Consider the following 17385-nt stretch of genomic DNA (forward strand, 5'->3'; position numbering starts at 1 on the left):
GAGCTCGAGGTCCTGGAGGTTGTCGAGAGCGCGGGACAGGAGACAAGCTTCGACGGCATGTTTGTAGTTTGGGGTGTGCAAGTGCAACCCGCAAGTGCGAAACCGGCGGCCGGGGCCTTGGTGGGAGGAAATGATGAGTAATACAACATCAAGGATTCTATACCAGCTGTGGGTGATGTCATTGAAGTCGAGGTTGAGAGGCGAAGACCTCCAGAGGTGGCGCCACCGCTTGGCGAGGATCTGGGTGCGACCGCCTTGCTCGATGGGGAGGAGGGAGATTATCTCTTTGAGGATCTCGTCGGGGAGGCTGCCGATGTGGTCAACGAGATCTTTATCTGGTCCGCCTCCGTCGTCTTCACCCGATCCAGGATCGGCGGCTCCCGACGCTGGCGCCGGACGACAGCCCTCAGGCGCGGCGGACTTCCTCTTCCTTGTGCTAGTACCGTCCGCCTCCATCTCCTTTGGACGGCGCGGAATTAGGTTTACGTGGAGGAGGAAGAGATCTAGAGAGAGGCGAGGGGCAGATGAAGGAGCCGCCGAAGCATGCTCGTCTGTGTTTCCGATCGAGAACAGATGAAGGAGGAGCTACATGCCATAAGAAGGAAACTGGTCGGACGCCGTAGATACGTAGTCTGATTCGATCTGACACCGTAGGTAGGTCAAACCTCCAGCACTCCGCCGGCCCTTCAGCGTGACGTTCACCAGCAGAAGAGGACGGTAAGCGTGACGCGTGTGTTGGTCATGACGTCCGTCGGCATCTCAGAGACCTTTGTTCTCGTCAAACTGGCAACGGCAGCCGCAGGTCTACAGCTCGACACTGCCAGCCCTGCTTCTTCAATCAGTATGCATGTAATACCAATTGGCGCAGTACATCCCTTTTGTGCGTATCTGGCACTGGTTGGAAAAAAATTTGCACTGTGTGGACAACAGTTCACAATATACATACAATTCTAGGCAGTTCACAATTTGTTTACAAGCTTTAAAAAAATGTGAAATAGACAGTACATCGTAGGAATTTACAGCAGTATATCCAATTATATTCCTTCTTCTGTTTTAGTTTCTCTTTTAGTTCTCATTACGGGCAGTGGAGATTTTATGGGGTCTAATTGGAGGGGTTTGTATTTCGAACGATATTTACTGATGCCTTTGTACCTAGCTAGTACTATATTACAGACTTCAAATTTAAAGCAGTTAAGGTCGTGCGCAACACCGCGGTGCGGGCTTCGTCTGGTCACTGTGCCGAAGGCGCTTCAACCATTCATAAACATCCTGAAGGGGGTTGCGTAAGGCGACGTGCAATGCATTTCGAAGTGTGCGTAGGTCAAATGGGGGTTTTCCGGCGCGCATCACGTTGTGAGTTGCACCCGGCCACGTTGTCGAAGGGGCCTTAAGCCTCCATAAACATCTTTTGAGGAAGAGATCTACAGAGAGGAGCCGCCGAAGCATGCTCGTCTGTGTGAGGAGGACGGTTTCTCTGCTGGTTTCCGATCGAGGACAGATGAAGGAGCTACATGCCATAAAAAGTAAACTCTGCGATGTGATAAAATCTCACACCGTAGATTCGTCTGATTCGACCTCATACCGTACATGCGTGCCCTAATTTCCCAGTATACTGCCGACCCGTTAGCATGACGTCCACCAGCAGAAGCTTGACGTGCTGGGCATGACCACTAGTGGAAAACGGGGCAATAGGCCCGGTCCATTTGGGCCTTTAGACCCGGTTCCCGAACCGGGACCAACTAGGCGGGACTAAAGGGGGTACCCTTTAGTCCCGGTTCAAAGGTAAACCGGGCCTAAAGGCCTCAACACGTGGTGCGACCAGGGAGCTCGCGCTGGAAGGGCTTTGGTCCCGGTTCGTGGTACGAACCGGGCCTATGTTTCTCGCGCCGCGGCAGAGAATTGCTATTTCTCTGCCGCGGCACAGATTTGGGCTGTACCAGCGTTCTCTGCGCGTGCAGAGAAGCAGTCTGTTTCCCTTGCCGCGGCAGAGTTTCAGCAATGCATATATATATCATTCAAGAAACCACAAAAAATCGTCATGAATATATATAGACATCGTCAACAGTAGACGACATAGTCAACACGAGTACACGTAATGCATGCATATTTACAATACAACTTTTCCTGAACGAATATCCTCCGCCGTCACGATCTTCCGATAGTGCTCTCCACCTGGGGTAAGGACCTCGGTAATAAAGAATCCCGCGATTTCCTCTTGAATTGCTTTTATTTGATCCGCTGTTATGAGAGTGTCCCGCAGGCGTGTCATCTATATTTAAAAAAGGAGATCAATATATGAATGGAACTCAATACAATAGATGGTACTAATTAAGATTAATTGTGAAAATTTGTTATCGTACACGAGTGTGGTGTATTTGGGGATCCCCACCCTTGGGACAGGCCATGTCACGCATGAAGGTGCGGACGTAGTATCCACATAAGTTATTCCCTTGTTCCTGCCTCATACACTTTACGAAAAAATAGTTCGATCAAACTAATAATCAAGCATCGTATTGAAAGTAAATATCATATATAAAGTTTCACGGACATAGCTATATATATAGTACTACTTACGGGGTAATCTCTAAATGTAAGCTCCGGTTTCCACCATTCACCCGGAACAGTATTGATGAACCGTTTCCAAGCCCTGCCCGGCAAAAAATAATGAGTAAATGAGTAATTGATTAGTTGATGATATCTTCGAATTAGAGCAGATGAAGATGCCAATACGAAATTGATTGAAACTACCTCTGGAGGATGGCAGCCATGTCCGCCCATTCCGCATATTCTGTACGTTTCGAGTCCATGACGTTTACGACTCCAAGGTGAAGATCAATGATTAGGAGAATAAAATGGAAACTGCACAAGCATAGCTCAATGATTACGAGAATAAAGTGGAAGGTGCACAAGCATAATGTATGTTATATATAACACTCACTTGAAGTTGTAGGGAAAGAATATATCCTCTTTGTCTGCTTGCTTCTCTAAAAACATTACGATGTTGTCCTCTCGTGTCCTTGGCGAAGTCTCGAACCGTAACTTCATGAACTGTGTTTGGGTCTATGAACCCCGGCGGTAGGAGCTTGCCTCTTTTGTATTCCAGCTTCTTCATTCTGCATAATTAAATGTATAGCGTACACAAAGAATATAATGAGGATAATTGTTAGTGCAAATGAATGAGCTACAAACTTAATTACACAAATAAATCACTTACAGGCAGTAGCAACTGATGACAGCTTTGTCGAGGGCGTCTTGATTGAATAACTGAAACAGCTCGCATAACTCAATGTTTATCTCGTCTTCCCCCGGAAGTAATGCTCATCTCTAAGATACACCGTGATGTAGGTTTCACTTCTTCGACAGGCTTTCGGTACCGGTCATGCAACCTTCGCATCCGAGTCCCTAGACGCGCGAGCTCGCCAGTGTTTGACGAGATCTTTTCCGTATCTATACGTGTTTACCACTTGAGCCGTTGGATAGTAATCTTCGTACTCAACCGATGCTCCCCGAGCTCTAGCCGCCCGTTCGATCATCGATGCCGTCTCCGGATCATGATATGGCTCCACGATGAAGTGGGGTGCGGCCCGAATGTCCCGCTGTCCAAGCTGGGCGACTTTTTTGCTTCTTTGCTCGCTCTAGAGGACTGTCCAAGAGAGCGGTCATAATCAGCTCTCAGCTCAGGTCTCTTCATTCTCGTCTCGGCAAAGTGCTTCACCGTCCGCGGTCGAATAAACACCTTCTTCGGCGCAAGAAACGCCTTCTGCTCTTCGGTCCGCTCATGTGGTAACAACTCCGGAGTCTCGTGCCCTCATTGGAGTTGATGATCTCTTCGGAGCTGTAGGAGGTGCCGCGGACAGCTTCCTCTTTTGCTTAAGTGGAGGCGGCGGAGTCTCCCGACGAGGAGGAGGAGGAGGCGGCGGAGTATTTTCACGCGGAGCAGACCGGTCATGGATAGGGGAATCATCATCGCGCACGGAGAATCGTCACGCGGAGGAGACTCGGGTGGCGGAGGAGGCGGAGGTGGCATGCTTGTTGGCTTCTCACCCGGAAACACAATGTTCTCCTTCCGCCATTGCACGGTGGTTCTACGGGCTTCTCCCAGCTTCTTTGATTTCCCCATCTTCACCTGCAGGGTGCTCAAGCACCAACCCCTCATAAGCTGTCATCACTTCATCCACCATCACAACAAGAAAGTCGTCTTGGACCGAACGGCAATGGTAAGACCTTGTAGGTAAGAGGATGCCGACCGCCGCCTTGAAGGATAGGTTGAAAACTTTAACATGCAGCTCACAAGGACGGCTCTCGGTGAGATCATCCACGGGGGTAGCGAGGAGGCTCGACCACCTGGTCATCATCATCATCATCATTATCCACCTGCTGAGAGGAAGCCACGCTGCTTTTCCGGTGTGGTTGAGATTGCAGCGGGGCGATGGCATTGAGCAGTGCAGGATCTACAGCCTGCCCCCGAGCCATCTGAGATGTAAGTACTTGGGTTACCATGGTTAATTGGGCTTGCATGGTGCTCATACCCTCCTCTAAGTTAGCCATGCGGTCTGTTTCCCTTGCCTTCCTCCTCTCATGGCTTTTATCGTGAAATCTCTTCCTTTCCGCAGGAAAGCCATACTTCCACGGAACGGAGCCTCGCTGTGCCTCGTGTTCGTCCGCCGTGTTCTTTGTTCCCAAGGGCGCGTGTCAGCTCATCGTTCTCTCTTTCGGGCTGGAACAACCCCGCCTCCACGTCCCTATGTGCTTTTTCCAGGGCATCAATGGGAACCTTCGATGAGCTTTCTTATAGATGCACTTCCCCGTTTCCGGATCCAACGTTCCCCCAATCCCGTAGAACCACTCCTTGCACCGTTCGATCCAACCGTGTGTCCCTAATCTGATCCCTTTATCGGTCGGTTCCGCCTCAGCTGCCCGCCACTTAGGACGGTTAGCCCCGTATCCACCTGGACCTGTAATTTGGTGATATAGCTTCAACGCAGCATTTGCCTTATTTATTTCCGACCTTCTCTTAAATTCTTCTGACTCCGTGCTGTACTTCACGAATTCTTTCCAGTGAGTTTTTACCTTCTCATTGTCCGGAGTCTTCTTTATCTTGATAAGGCGGCGCAATCTTTTCTTGTGGCTCTTGAATAGTTCGGCCATCTTCTTCTTGCCAAACTCGCGGAGGGCCTGCTCCATCTTGGCCTTTTCAGCGTCACCCCCTCTTCGGGTACTATGTTGAAATGTGACATGAGCTTGTCCATAATGCTGTTTTTGGCTACATCATCGATATAAAGACCTTGACCTTCTTCCTCTGCGCAGACAGCACTAGTCCCTTCGGCTTGTGCCATTCTCGAACGGTGATCGGGACGTGGTCCCGAACAAGCACTCCGCATTGAGCTATAAATGCCTTTGCACCTTTCTCCGGAGCAATCGGTTTACCATCCTTTTCGATGTGGGTGATGTCGTGCCTAACACCGTCATCCAACTTTTTGGCCGGGCCTCGCTTCCTCGACTTTACAGAAGAAGTGCTCGATCCGGAGGGCTAAAAAAGAAATAGTTCATAGTCAGTACAATTTAATTAGTTAATGCATCTAGTCGATCAACAACGGCTTAATTAATTTATATACCTCGGTGATAACTATAGTTCGGGAGCCATTATGATGATCTTGTTCCTCACCGGCGCCAGTAGGATCTTCTTCCTCAATATCCTCCGCTCCCTCACCGGAGTCATTCAAATAAGTTGCGGTGACATCGTCACCGCCATCATCTGGAATAACGTCGTCGTCGCGATCATCCGGAGTACCGTTTGCTATGAGTTCCTCCATGAAATTTTCTTGAATTTCATCTCTCTCCATGCTTTCTACAACGACCTGCAAGCTATACATAGGAACCATCATATGATCAAATTAAGGATAATGCAGAAAACTGAAAATGGAGTTACATATGTGTAGTTCTTAACTAAGGATCGATAATATAGTGCTAAAAGCAGATAGTGCAGTTACATGCATACATAGATCGGGTTCATGTTTATTTAACCCTAATACATATCAATCACTACTACAACCACTCAACCGCGCAGACCGGGTCCTAGAGGGCGCCGACCGGGTCCTGAGCCGCGCCGGGTGTGCCCCCAAAGCCACGGAACAACAACGGGAGCATAGCTAACATGAGATCCCCGCATAACGCTCCATCCGGTCCTATACATGTTGTCTAACGCGTACATGTAACGGCGAACGTGCTCGTCCTCCGCCGCAATGCGCTGAGCTACCTCCTCCGGCGGGGCCGGCTCCTCTCGAAACGACCGTGGCCCATAAGACCTCCACCATAGAATATCCGGGTCGACGACGGGACCCGGATTCCGCACCAAGGTGCGCGACCCGGAAGCTAAGACCTCCCGAGTGCCACCCCGGCGGAGCCCGGTCCCGGACCTCCCCCATCTCGCTCCATCTCCTCGGTGAGAGTCGGACCACGGCCCGCCGGCTGTCGCTGTCGCGGCATCGTAGCTATGAAAACAAATCATATATATATGTACCAACGTTAACATAAATTAAAAAATAAATTCACTACTTTTATGTTAGTCGGCGCCGGCACTACCGTTTGGGGGGCGCCGGCACTACATACTCTATTTTGGGCGTGCCGGCAGGGGCGTCGGCACTACCGTATTTGGGGGGCGCCATCACGAGCGTAGCGGTTACCGGCGCGGCGGCACTACATACTCTATTTTGGGGGCGCCGACAGGGGCGTCGGCACTACCGTATTTGGGGGGCGCCATCGCGAGCGTAGCGGTTGCCGGCGCGCCGGCACTACATACTCTATTTTGGGGGCGCCGGCAGGGGCGTCGGCACTACCGTATTTGGGGGCGCCATCGCGAGCGTAGCGGTTACCGCGCGGCGGCCCTCATAACTATTTTTGTAACAGTAACACTAACTAAATTTCTAACTATTTTAACTAAATTTTACTAACTTTTTATCTAAATTTCTAACTATTTTAACTAAATTTCTAACTATTGTTTTAACTAAATTTCTAACTATTTTACTAACTAATTTTACTAACTTTTTTTCTAACTATTGTTTTAACTAATTTTCTAACTAAATTTCTAAGTAATTTTACTAACTTTTTTTCTAACTAAATTTCTAACTAATTGTACTAACTTTTTTTATAACTATTGTTTCTATATAATTAACCTAACAAATTAACTAATCTAACAAATAAAAAAAATAAAAAAAAAGAGAAGATGGGGCGGCGCTTACCGCGGCGGAGGTGGGCGTGGCGGCCGGCAGCCGGCAGGTGGCGGGGGCGCGGCGGACGGCGAGGAGGCGGCCGCGGGCGGTGGGCTAGCGCGGGCGACGCGGTGGCGGACGGCGCGGTGGCGGACGGCGCGGGCGACGCGGTGGCAGGCGGTGGGCGCGCGGGCGGCTCGGGCGGCGCGCGGTCGGCGGGCGCGGTGGCGGAGGCGGTGGCGCCCGGCAGCGGCGGGAGACGGCGGCGGAGGCGGTGGCGCGAGGCGACGGCGACGGCGCGCGGGAGGGCGGCGGCGGCCGGCGGCGATTCGGCAGCCTGGCGGCTTCGTCTGCGCGTCTGCGGCTTCGTCTCCGCGGGATTGATCTCCGCGGAGACGAAGTGTTTTCTTTTATACCCCCCCACCTTTGGACCCGGTGCGTGTTACAAACCGGGTCCAAAGGTCCCCCTTTGGACCCGGTTTGTAATACAAACCGGGACTAAAGGCCATTTTTGCTGCGTTTTCGCTGCGCGCGCAAAAATGGCCTTTAGTCCCGGTTTGTAATACAAACCGGGTCCAAAGGCCAATTTTTTTTTAAAAATTTCATTCCCGCCTTATTTCAAATGAAAAAAAGCCACCGCACTGCCACACGTGTCCACCGCCGTGTAGTGGCCACTGCCGCCACCGCCACCGCCTGGCCACCACCGTCACCGCCATGTACGGGCCACCGCCGTGTACTGCCCACCACCGCCACCGCCATGTACCGGCCACCACCGCCACCGCCACACGTGTCCCTTCCCCGTGCCACGTGTCGCCGCCGGTTCCACGTGCCTCGCCCCACCGCCACGGCCACACGTGTCCCTTCCCCGTGCCACGTGTCGCCGCCGCTTCCACGTGCCTCGCCCGCCGTCACCGCCATGTACGGGCCACCGCCGTGTACTGCCCACCACCGCCACCGCCGTGTACTGGCCACCCTCGGCACCGCCGTGTACTGCCCACCATCGCCACCGCCACCGCCCGGCCACCACCGTCACCGCCATGTACGGGCCACCGCCGTGTACTGCCCACCACCGCCACCGCCACACGTGTCCCTTCCCCGTGCCACGTGTCGCCGCCGCTTCCACGTGCCTCGCCCCGCCGCCACCGCCGTGCGACGTGTAGATCCCGCTTCCACGTGCCACGCCCCGCCGCTTCCCCGCGCCACCTGTCGCCGCCGCTTCCACGTGCCACGCCCCGCCGCTTCCCGCGCCACCTGTCGCCAAACTTGCCGCGTCGCTGTGCTATAAAGCGCCGCGTGCGCGCGGAACCACACGTCGCCGTCGCCTCCGTTCATTCGTCGCCGGGATGCCGCCGCGCCGTCGCGGCTCGTCCGGCTTCCGTGGCGTTCGAGCGCGGCCGAACGGTAGGTTCTACGCCGAGATGCGTGCCGGTGGCTTCCGGCTCACCCTCGGCACGTACAACACCCCGGAGCTGGCGGCGCGCGCTTACGACGCGGCCGCATGGCGATTTCGGCGGCCACGGTGTGACATGAACTTCCCAGACGTCGAATCGCTAGAGGAGGCGGAGTTCCTCGCGCCGACGCCGTGCCTCGTCGACGACGAGGACCGTCGCCGCCACCGCCAGGTGCAGCGCCGGATCGCAATCGCCGAGCACGACGAGGAGTTGATGCGCCAGTGGAGGGCGCAGTTCCCCAACGACGTCGACAACACCGCCGCGTTCTTCGCTGACCTCCGGGCACAACGCAGGTCCAACAGGCGCCATCGTCGGGCCGTCGCCGTGTTCGAGCTCGATAACCCGAATACAACTTGGGCGGACAACGACCCTCGGTGGGACGACATTTGGACCGAGACAACCTCCGACGACGAGTAGATCGACTAGACTAGTTGTTTATCTATATTATTGTATTTTCAATAAAGTCGTTGTGGCAGACGCTGATGATGAGAAAAGTTTCCCGCCGGATTACATGTGGAATTAAAGTACATAACTCAACTGAAAATTAATTAAGATACATGGCCAGATAGTACTCGTGCCTAGCCCTATAGTACTCGTGCCTAGCTCAACTGAAAATTAATTAAGATACATGGCCAGATTCGACCGTTCGAGTCATTCAGCCATACTCGTGCTCGGCCCTATAGTACTCGCCACCGTAGTGGTCGTAGTCGCCGTCATCATCGTCGGCTGGCATCGGGGTCGCGGTAGTCAAACCTCGGCGGGAGAGCACGCGTGGGCTGGGACCGAGGGTAGCGCAGGCGGGGGCCACGGTGGGCCATGACGCCCGGGAGAGTTCGGTCGCGCCACCACAGCCGACGGCCGGCCTCGTTGAAGTTCGAAGGAGGCGGGCCGCCGTCCTCGTGCCTGGCGAGCGCCCTCTCACGCCGATTGATGAAGAAGCTCTCCCAAGTCGGGCTGTAGTCGGGATGCCACTCGGGGATTCCTCCGCTGCTCTGGCGTGAGCTCGAAGTAGTAGTGGTTCGTGATGGCCATCTCGCGCGCCACACCTAGAGGGACAGGAGGGACCGGTACCCCTCCGACGCTCAGCAACCAGCCGGTAGGGACGCGGTAGCCCGGCGGGCAGGGGTAGTTCGACGCGCAAAGCGCCTCCGCCTCCCGGAGGGTTAGAGATACGATGGAAGCCATGTGACCTGGTGATGAGGTTTGCAGATATGAGTCTAGATGTGATATGTAAATGGAGGCCAAGCCAACATATATATAGTGAAAAAATGGCGGGAGGACGGAGGCGGGAAGCAGTGGAAAGCGCGGGAAGAAAAATAGGCGGGAACGCAGTGGCGCCAAAAACTGTCGGTGGGATAAGGACGTGTGGGTAACCTTTAGTCCCGGCTGGTGGGTACAACCGGGAGTAAAGATCATTTTTTTGTCATATCTAACAAAAGTGTCGGTGGGATAAAGACGTGTGGGTAACCTTTAGTCCCGGCTGGTGGGTACAACCGGGACGAAAGATCCTTTTTTTGTCATCTAACAAAACTGTCGGTGGGATAAAGACGTGTGGGTAACCTTTAGTCCCGGCTGGTGGGTACAACCGGGACTAAAGATCCTTTTTTGTCATCTAACAAAACTGTCGGTGGGATAAGGACGTGTGGGTAACCTTTAGTCCCGGCTGGTGGGTACAACCGGGACTAAAGATGTCGGCAGGATAAGAACGCATGGGTGAACGCACCGCTCGATGAGATAAAGCATGTAGCGCACGACGCCCTGTCGAGTAGAAGCGGTGCTGTGCCTATAAAAGGAGCATCGATACGGCTTGCCAAGCAGATCAACAAGCCAAGCGGAGATTCATTCCCATGGATTGGAAAATCTCCCGTGGCGCAGCTTCTCGAAGATGTTGTTGGTGCACACGCCCTACGGCATCTTCGGAAGCTGCGCCTGGAATTTTTTCCCTGCAAGCCCGTGAACGACTACATCTCCTCTAACAGTGTTGGGGAAAGGGTTGGGAAATCTCCCGTGGCGCAACTTCTCGAAGATGTCGTTGGTGCACAAGCCTTACGGCATCTTCGGAAGTTGCTCCTCGGAATTTTTTCCTGCAAGCCCCCTGAACGACTACATCTCCTCTAATAGTGTTGGGGAAAGGGTTGGGAAATCTCCCGTGGCGCAGTTTCTCGAAGATGTTGTTGGTGCACATGCCCTACGGCATCTTCGGAAACTGCGCCTCGGAATTTTTCCCCGCAAACCCGTGAACGACTACATCTCCTCTAACGGTGTTGGGGAAAGGGTTGGGAAATCTCCCGTGGCGCAACTTCTCGAAGATGTCGTTGGTGCACAAGCCTTACGGCATCTTCGGAAGTTGCTCCTCGGAATTTTTTCCTGCAAGCCCCCTGAACGACTACATCTCCTCTAATAGTGTTGGGGAAAGGGTTGGGAAATCTCCCGTGGCGCAGTTTCTCGAAGATGTTGTTGGTGCACATGCCCTACGGCATCTTCGGAAACTGCGCCTCGGAATTTTTCCCCGCAAACCCGTGAACGACTACATCTCCTCTATATATATGGTACAAAAAGCCAACCACATCTCCACTTTTCATATCTTACATACAGCTTAAATGATTACACAAAAATAAATGGGAAATTGATTGCCATGTTGAGATACTCATTTGTGCCATGGAGCATCTTCATCATTTAATCTTCTTCGGCCTTAACCATGGAGCATCTTCATCATTTAACTTGATGCTTGGATCAATGTTCACTCTGAAGGGTGGAATTTCATCAAACTTATTATAATCTTCCGACATGTCTCGTCTTGTCCTCCACTCCCACGATGTTTCTTTTTCCGTAAAGAACTATGTGGCGCTTTGGCTCATCGTTTGATGTATTTGTTTCCTTATGTTTCCTTTTTCTTGGTTTGCTAGACATATCCTTCACATAGAAAACCTGGGCCACATCCTTGGCTAGGACGAATGGTTCGTCTCTATACCCAAGATTGTTGAGATCCACCGTTGTCATTCCATACAACTTGTCTACCCGAACCCCGCCTCCCGTTTTGTTGACCCATTTGCACCTAAACAAAGGGACCTTAAAAGAAGGTCCATACTCAAGTTCCCGGATATCCTCTATGTAACCATAATATGTGTCATTTGGGCCTTCATTCATTATTGCATCAAAGCGGACACCACTGTTTTGGTTGGTGCTCTTTTTATCTTGGGCGATCGTGTAAAATGTATTCCCATTTATCTCGTACCCTTGGAAAGTCACTACAGTCGAAGATGGTGTCTGGGCCAGCAAGTACAGCTTATCTTCAATATCTTCGTTATTCAGGAGATGTTTTTGCAACCAACCGCCGAAAGTCGACATGTGTTCACGTCTAATCCAATCGTTCGATCGCCCGGTTCCGGGAGCGTAGAAAGTTCTTGTGGTCACCGATATACGGAGCCACCATGGTGGAACTTTGTAGAACTGTGTAGTGTGCTTGAGTCAAAGAAATCCCGTCCCTACATATCATTGATTTCCTTCCTAGCGTGCCTTTTCCACTTAGTCTCCCTTCATGCCGCGATTCAGGAACACCAATCGGCTTAAGGTCAGGAATAAAGTCAACACGGAATTCAATGACCTCCTCTCGTTCCATAGCCCTTGGAGATGCTTCCTTCGGCCTAGCACGGTTATGAACATATTTCTTCAAGACTCCCATGAACCTCTCGAAGGGGAACATATTGTGTAGAAACACAGACCGAGAATGGAAATCTCATCGACCGGGTGAACGAGGAGATGTGTCATAATATTGAAGAAGGATGGTGGGAACACCAGCTCAAAACTAACGAGACATTGGACCACATCATTCTCGCAACCTCGGTAGAATTTCTGGGTTTATTACCTTCTGAGAAATTGCATTGAGGAATGCACATAGCTTCACAATGGGCAGTCGAACATTTTCCGGTAGAAGCCCCCTCAATGCAATCGGAAGCAACTGTGTCATTATCACGTGACAGTCATGAGACTTCAGGTTCTGGAATGTTTTCTTCTCCATATTTATTATTCCCTTTATATTGGAGGAGAAGCCAGACGGGACCTTGATACTCCTAAGACATTCAAAAAATATTTCCTTCTCTGCTTTTGTAAGAGCGTAGCTGGATAAATGACGTCCTTTAACTCTCTCATGCAGATTTTTGGGGTCTTTCCAACGTTGCCGGTCCTCCCGTGCTTCCGGTGTATCTTTTGTCTTCCCGTACACGCCCGTAAAGCCTAGCAGGTTCACGCAAAGATTCTTCGTCACGTGCATCACATCGATTGAAGAGCGGACTTCTAAGACTTTCCAATATTCTAGCTCCCAAAAAATAGATTTCTTCTTCCACATGGGCGCGTGTCCGGCAGCGTCATTCGGAACGCACCGTCCGCCGGACCCTTTCCAAATATTACATCTAGATCCTTGACCATACCAAATATATCAACACCATCACGATGGGGAGGCTTCCTCCGGTGATCAGCCTCACCGTCGTAATGCTTTCCTTTCTTTCTTACGGGATGGGTAATCCTAAGAAATCGACGATGCCCCAGGTACACGACCTTCTGACCTTTTTCCAAATAATCACCTTCGAGCTCATGTAAACAAGTGTGTGCATGCATTGTATCCCTTGTTTGACTGTCCCGAAATGTTACCAAGAGCAGGCCAGTCATTGATGGTTACGAAAAGCATCGCTCTTAGGTCAAATTCCTCCCGCTTGTGCTCGTCCCACACACGTACGCCCGCTAGGGACCACAGCTGTAGAAGTTCTTCGACTAATGGCTTCAGTACACATCAATGTCGTTCCCGGGTTGCTTCGGGCCTTGTATGAGCACTGGCATCATAATGAACTTCCGCTTCATGCACAACCAAGGAGGAAGGTTATATATACAAAGAGTCACAGACCAGGTGCTATGGCTGCAGCTCTGCTCTCCAAAAGGATTCATGCCATCTGTACTTAGACCAAACCTTAAGTTCCTTGCATCCTGTGCAAAGTTTTGGAACTCTCTATCGATTTTTCTCCATTGGGATCCATCAGCAGGGTGCCTTTCTTACGGTCTTCTTTGTGCCATCGCAACAACCTAGCGTGCTCTTTATTCCTGAACAAGCGTTTCAGCCGTGGTATTATAGGAGCATACCACATAACCTTGGCAGGAACCCTCTTCTTGGGGCGCTCGCCCTCAACATCACCAGGGTCATCTCGTCTCGATCTTATACCGCAATGCAGTGCACACCGGACATGCATCCAAATTCTCGTACTCACCGCGGTAGAGGATGCAATCATTAATGCATGCATGTATCTTTTGCACATCTAATCCTAGAGGGCAGACAATCTTCTTCGCTTCGTACGTACTGGCGGGCAATTCGCTACCCCTTGGAAGCTTCCTCTTAATTATTGTCAGCAACTTTCCAAATCCTGAGTCAGTGACACCGTTCTCTCGCCTTCCATTGCAACAATTCCAGCGTGCTGCCTAGCTTTTTATGGCCATCTTCGCAAGTTGGGTATAACAATTTGTTGTGATCTTCTATCATCTTGTCGAAGGCCAACCTTTCCTTTTCAGTTTCACATTCTCTCCTTGCATCAAGCAATGGCCCGACCAAGATCATCATCAGCAGGCTCATCCGGTGCCTCTTGATCTTCTACTTCATTGTCTTCATTGCCTTCGCAGTATCATCGTATTCGGGGAAATTGGGATAACCGTCATCATCCTCTTCCTCTTCTTCATTGTCTTCCATCATAACCCCTCTTTCTCCGTGCTTGGTCCAACAACAGTAACCGGGCATGAAACCGGATCGCAGAAGGTGGCTGTGAATGAGACTCGAGTGAGCGTAATTTACGATATTCTTGCAGTCCACACATGGACAATACATGAAGCCACCATGTTTGTTTGCCTTCGCCACGGCCATAAAATTATCCAGGCCCGCAGTGAACTCGTCAAACCGTCGGTCAATGTACATCCATTGCCGATTCATCCGCATGATATAATTAAGCTGATCAAAACCATTACGTAACATCACGATGTATATATACACATGCATTTTATCAATTGCGGATGAAAAGGATAAAGTCGTTAACCTCGATGAAGAAGAAAAAGCAAGTTAAGTGTGGCTTGATTTGTGTAAACTCAAGTGGCAAATCCTCTTAAGCATTTCATCGAACACCTCTTGTGCATGTGAAGAAGAGAGGAGAGCAATACACCCCTCTTGTGAATATAGTGAAAAAATGGCTAAGTGTGGCTCACACTTGGGCAGGGGCAAGGTTATATAGCCGTAGGGGGCTTTGGACCCGGTTTGTCATACAAACCGGGACTAAAGGGTTCCCTAGGCTGACACGGCCTGGCGCGCCCTGCGGGTGGACCTTTGGACCCGGTTTGTATGACAAACCGGGTCCAAAGGCCGCTACGTGACAGGCGCCGGCCGGGTGGGGTCGTCCTGGGCAGAAACGAACCGGGTCCAATGGGGGCATTGGACCCGGTTTGGTTCAGCAGTGGGTCATTTGCTTGGGACCAAAGGCCTCTTCTCCACTAGTGGACGTCTAGTTGCATCTCAGAGACCTTTGTTCTCGTCACCAGCATGCATGGGAGCAAACTGGCAACAGCGGCCACATGTCAACAGCTACTCATTGCCTCTTGCCGGTGTTGGCACCTGCAACTTTGTGGAAGGAGAGGCTAGAGAGGGACGGATACGATTCCCTCCTTCTTGTCGTTTTGATCTTGATCTCGACCTACGTGCCCTAATTCTCCAGCACGCTGCCGGCCTTGATGCACTCCGTTTCAAAATAAAACAAAAACAACACCACACACAGCTAGACGCGATCTCCATGCAGCGGCCGATGGGGCGTTGGGCAATCGGCGGCCGCATGTCAATTAATAGGGCCATCCCCTCGACGGTTCCAGTCCTGCTACTCCTTGCCGCTCGCCGGCGTCGACACCCACAACTTTGTGTGGGAGATCGTCAAGGCTAGAGAGTGTGAAAAATGTGGTTGTCCCGTGTGCATGGCCCACACTCTCTCAACTTCCTATTTCACTGATATTTTGTCTCTAGATTCCTTCTTCTCTCACACTAGTAGATCTAGATTTAAACTTAAAAGTTCTTTAGATTTTGAATTAAAAGTTTAGTTTTTGGACCGTTTGAATGTTTGAGTTCCTAGTGAAGGGGCTACAAAACAAGACTAATATTGAATATATTTTGATAATTTTCGGAAACTTGTTTTTAAAACTTGACGAAACTTAATGATACCTAGTGAAATTTGAAGAAAATTTTCTTTGAAACACAATGTTTCACCGGAAACCACAAGTGTAGCTCGAGCTACACGTAGCTCGTTTTTTGAAAAAAATTGAGAACAACATTTTAAAGTTTCAAAAAATTCTGAAATTAAATCTAAATGTAGATAATACTGTGATCCACAAACGTGGAAAATTTCGACTGGACATACCTTATATTCGGAGCTATGCAAAATTGACAATCCTAATATTAATATTAGTGAACAGCATCAGATTTCAAAATCTCAAAATCTGTCAGGTTTTGTCATTTTTCTGCAGCCCCGAATATGAGGCATCTCGAGTTCAAATTTTACAGATTGGTAGATCCCATCATTGTCTAGATCTTGATTTTTCGTCAGATTTTTCTGAAACTTTAAAATCCCATTTTCAAGTTTTGCAAAAAAGGAGCTACGTGTAGCTCGGGCTACAAAAATTCACTCCCAATGTACGTTTCACTATGTTTTAAACTTGGTGCGTCCGAGTTAGAACATTTTGTGCATCAAAGTTTCGGCACATAATTGTTTGCATCAACTATTATTGAGTTTCAATGTGTATCATCATGTTTGATTGTTTTCAAAACTTAAATTTTGTATTTTGTAAGAGAAAACACTTTTTAGGCTTGTTTAAAAGGTATCGTCGAAAGAAATACACTTATTCAAACACAATGTTAATTATATAGTATAATAAATATGGCTCTTTTAGATTCAACATTAGAAAATAAGTTCATGTATTAAAAAATGAGAGAGAAGGTACTAGTGTAGAGTAAGCCACATGTAAAGATTATTTTGATGTACCAATCTGAAAGAAAATAGAAAGGGATGAACGGCTGCTGCGTGCACGGGACATCCCGTGCATGCAACAATTCAATAATCATCGCTTCCATCCATGCCCTCCCATGGCGACATCATCGTCCTAATCAATGTTGTCGTTGGCGGCTGCCCTTGGCTCCCCGCCCACGGAGAAGCTCATCCAAGATTATTACCTGTTTTGGATGGCGCAGGTTCTTCCTTCCTTATGCGGCGTGATGGTCCTGGACCTGCTTGGTGGGTCCAACGCCTGTCCACCCAAAACCTTGGAGGTTGAAGATGAGAACACCAGGCGCATGGTGCCAAATCCAGATTATGCTACCAGGATTTCTTGCGATGAGCAAGTTCTGGGCTGGTTATTCAAATCCTTGTCCAATGATGTTCTTACACATGTGTATGCGCTCAAGCACTCGACTGATGTTTGGGCCGCTGTGTAAGATCTGTGTTCCTCGCACTCCAAGGCTATGGTGTAGATAATTCATGGAGCTCTCGCTAATACAAAGAAAAATGATCTATCTGCTACCATATACATCTCCACGAGGCAAGGATTTGCCTCAGAACTCACTACACAGGCCGAGTGATTGATGATGATAAATTCAAGGGATATATTCTAAATGGTGTGACTGGTTACTGGACATGTAGGGTCTCAAAGAGGAAACTTTGGTC

This window comes from Lolium rigidum, chromosome 3 (genome assembly GCF_022539505.1).
Source record: "Lolium rigidum isolate FL_2022 chromosome 3, APGP_CSIRO_Lrig_0.1, whole genome shotgun sequence".
Taxonomy (NCBI): Eukaryota; Viridiplantae; Streptophyta; class Magnoliopsida; order Poales; family Poaceae; genus Lolium; species Lolium rigidum.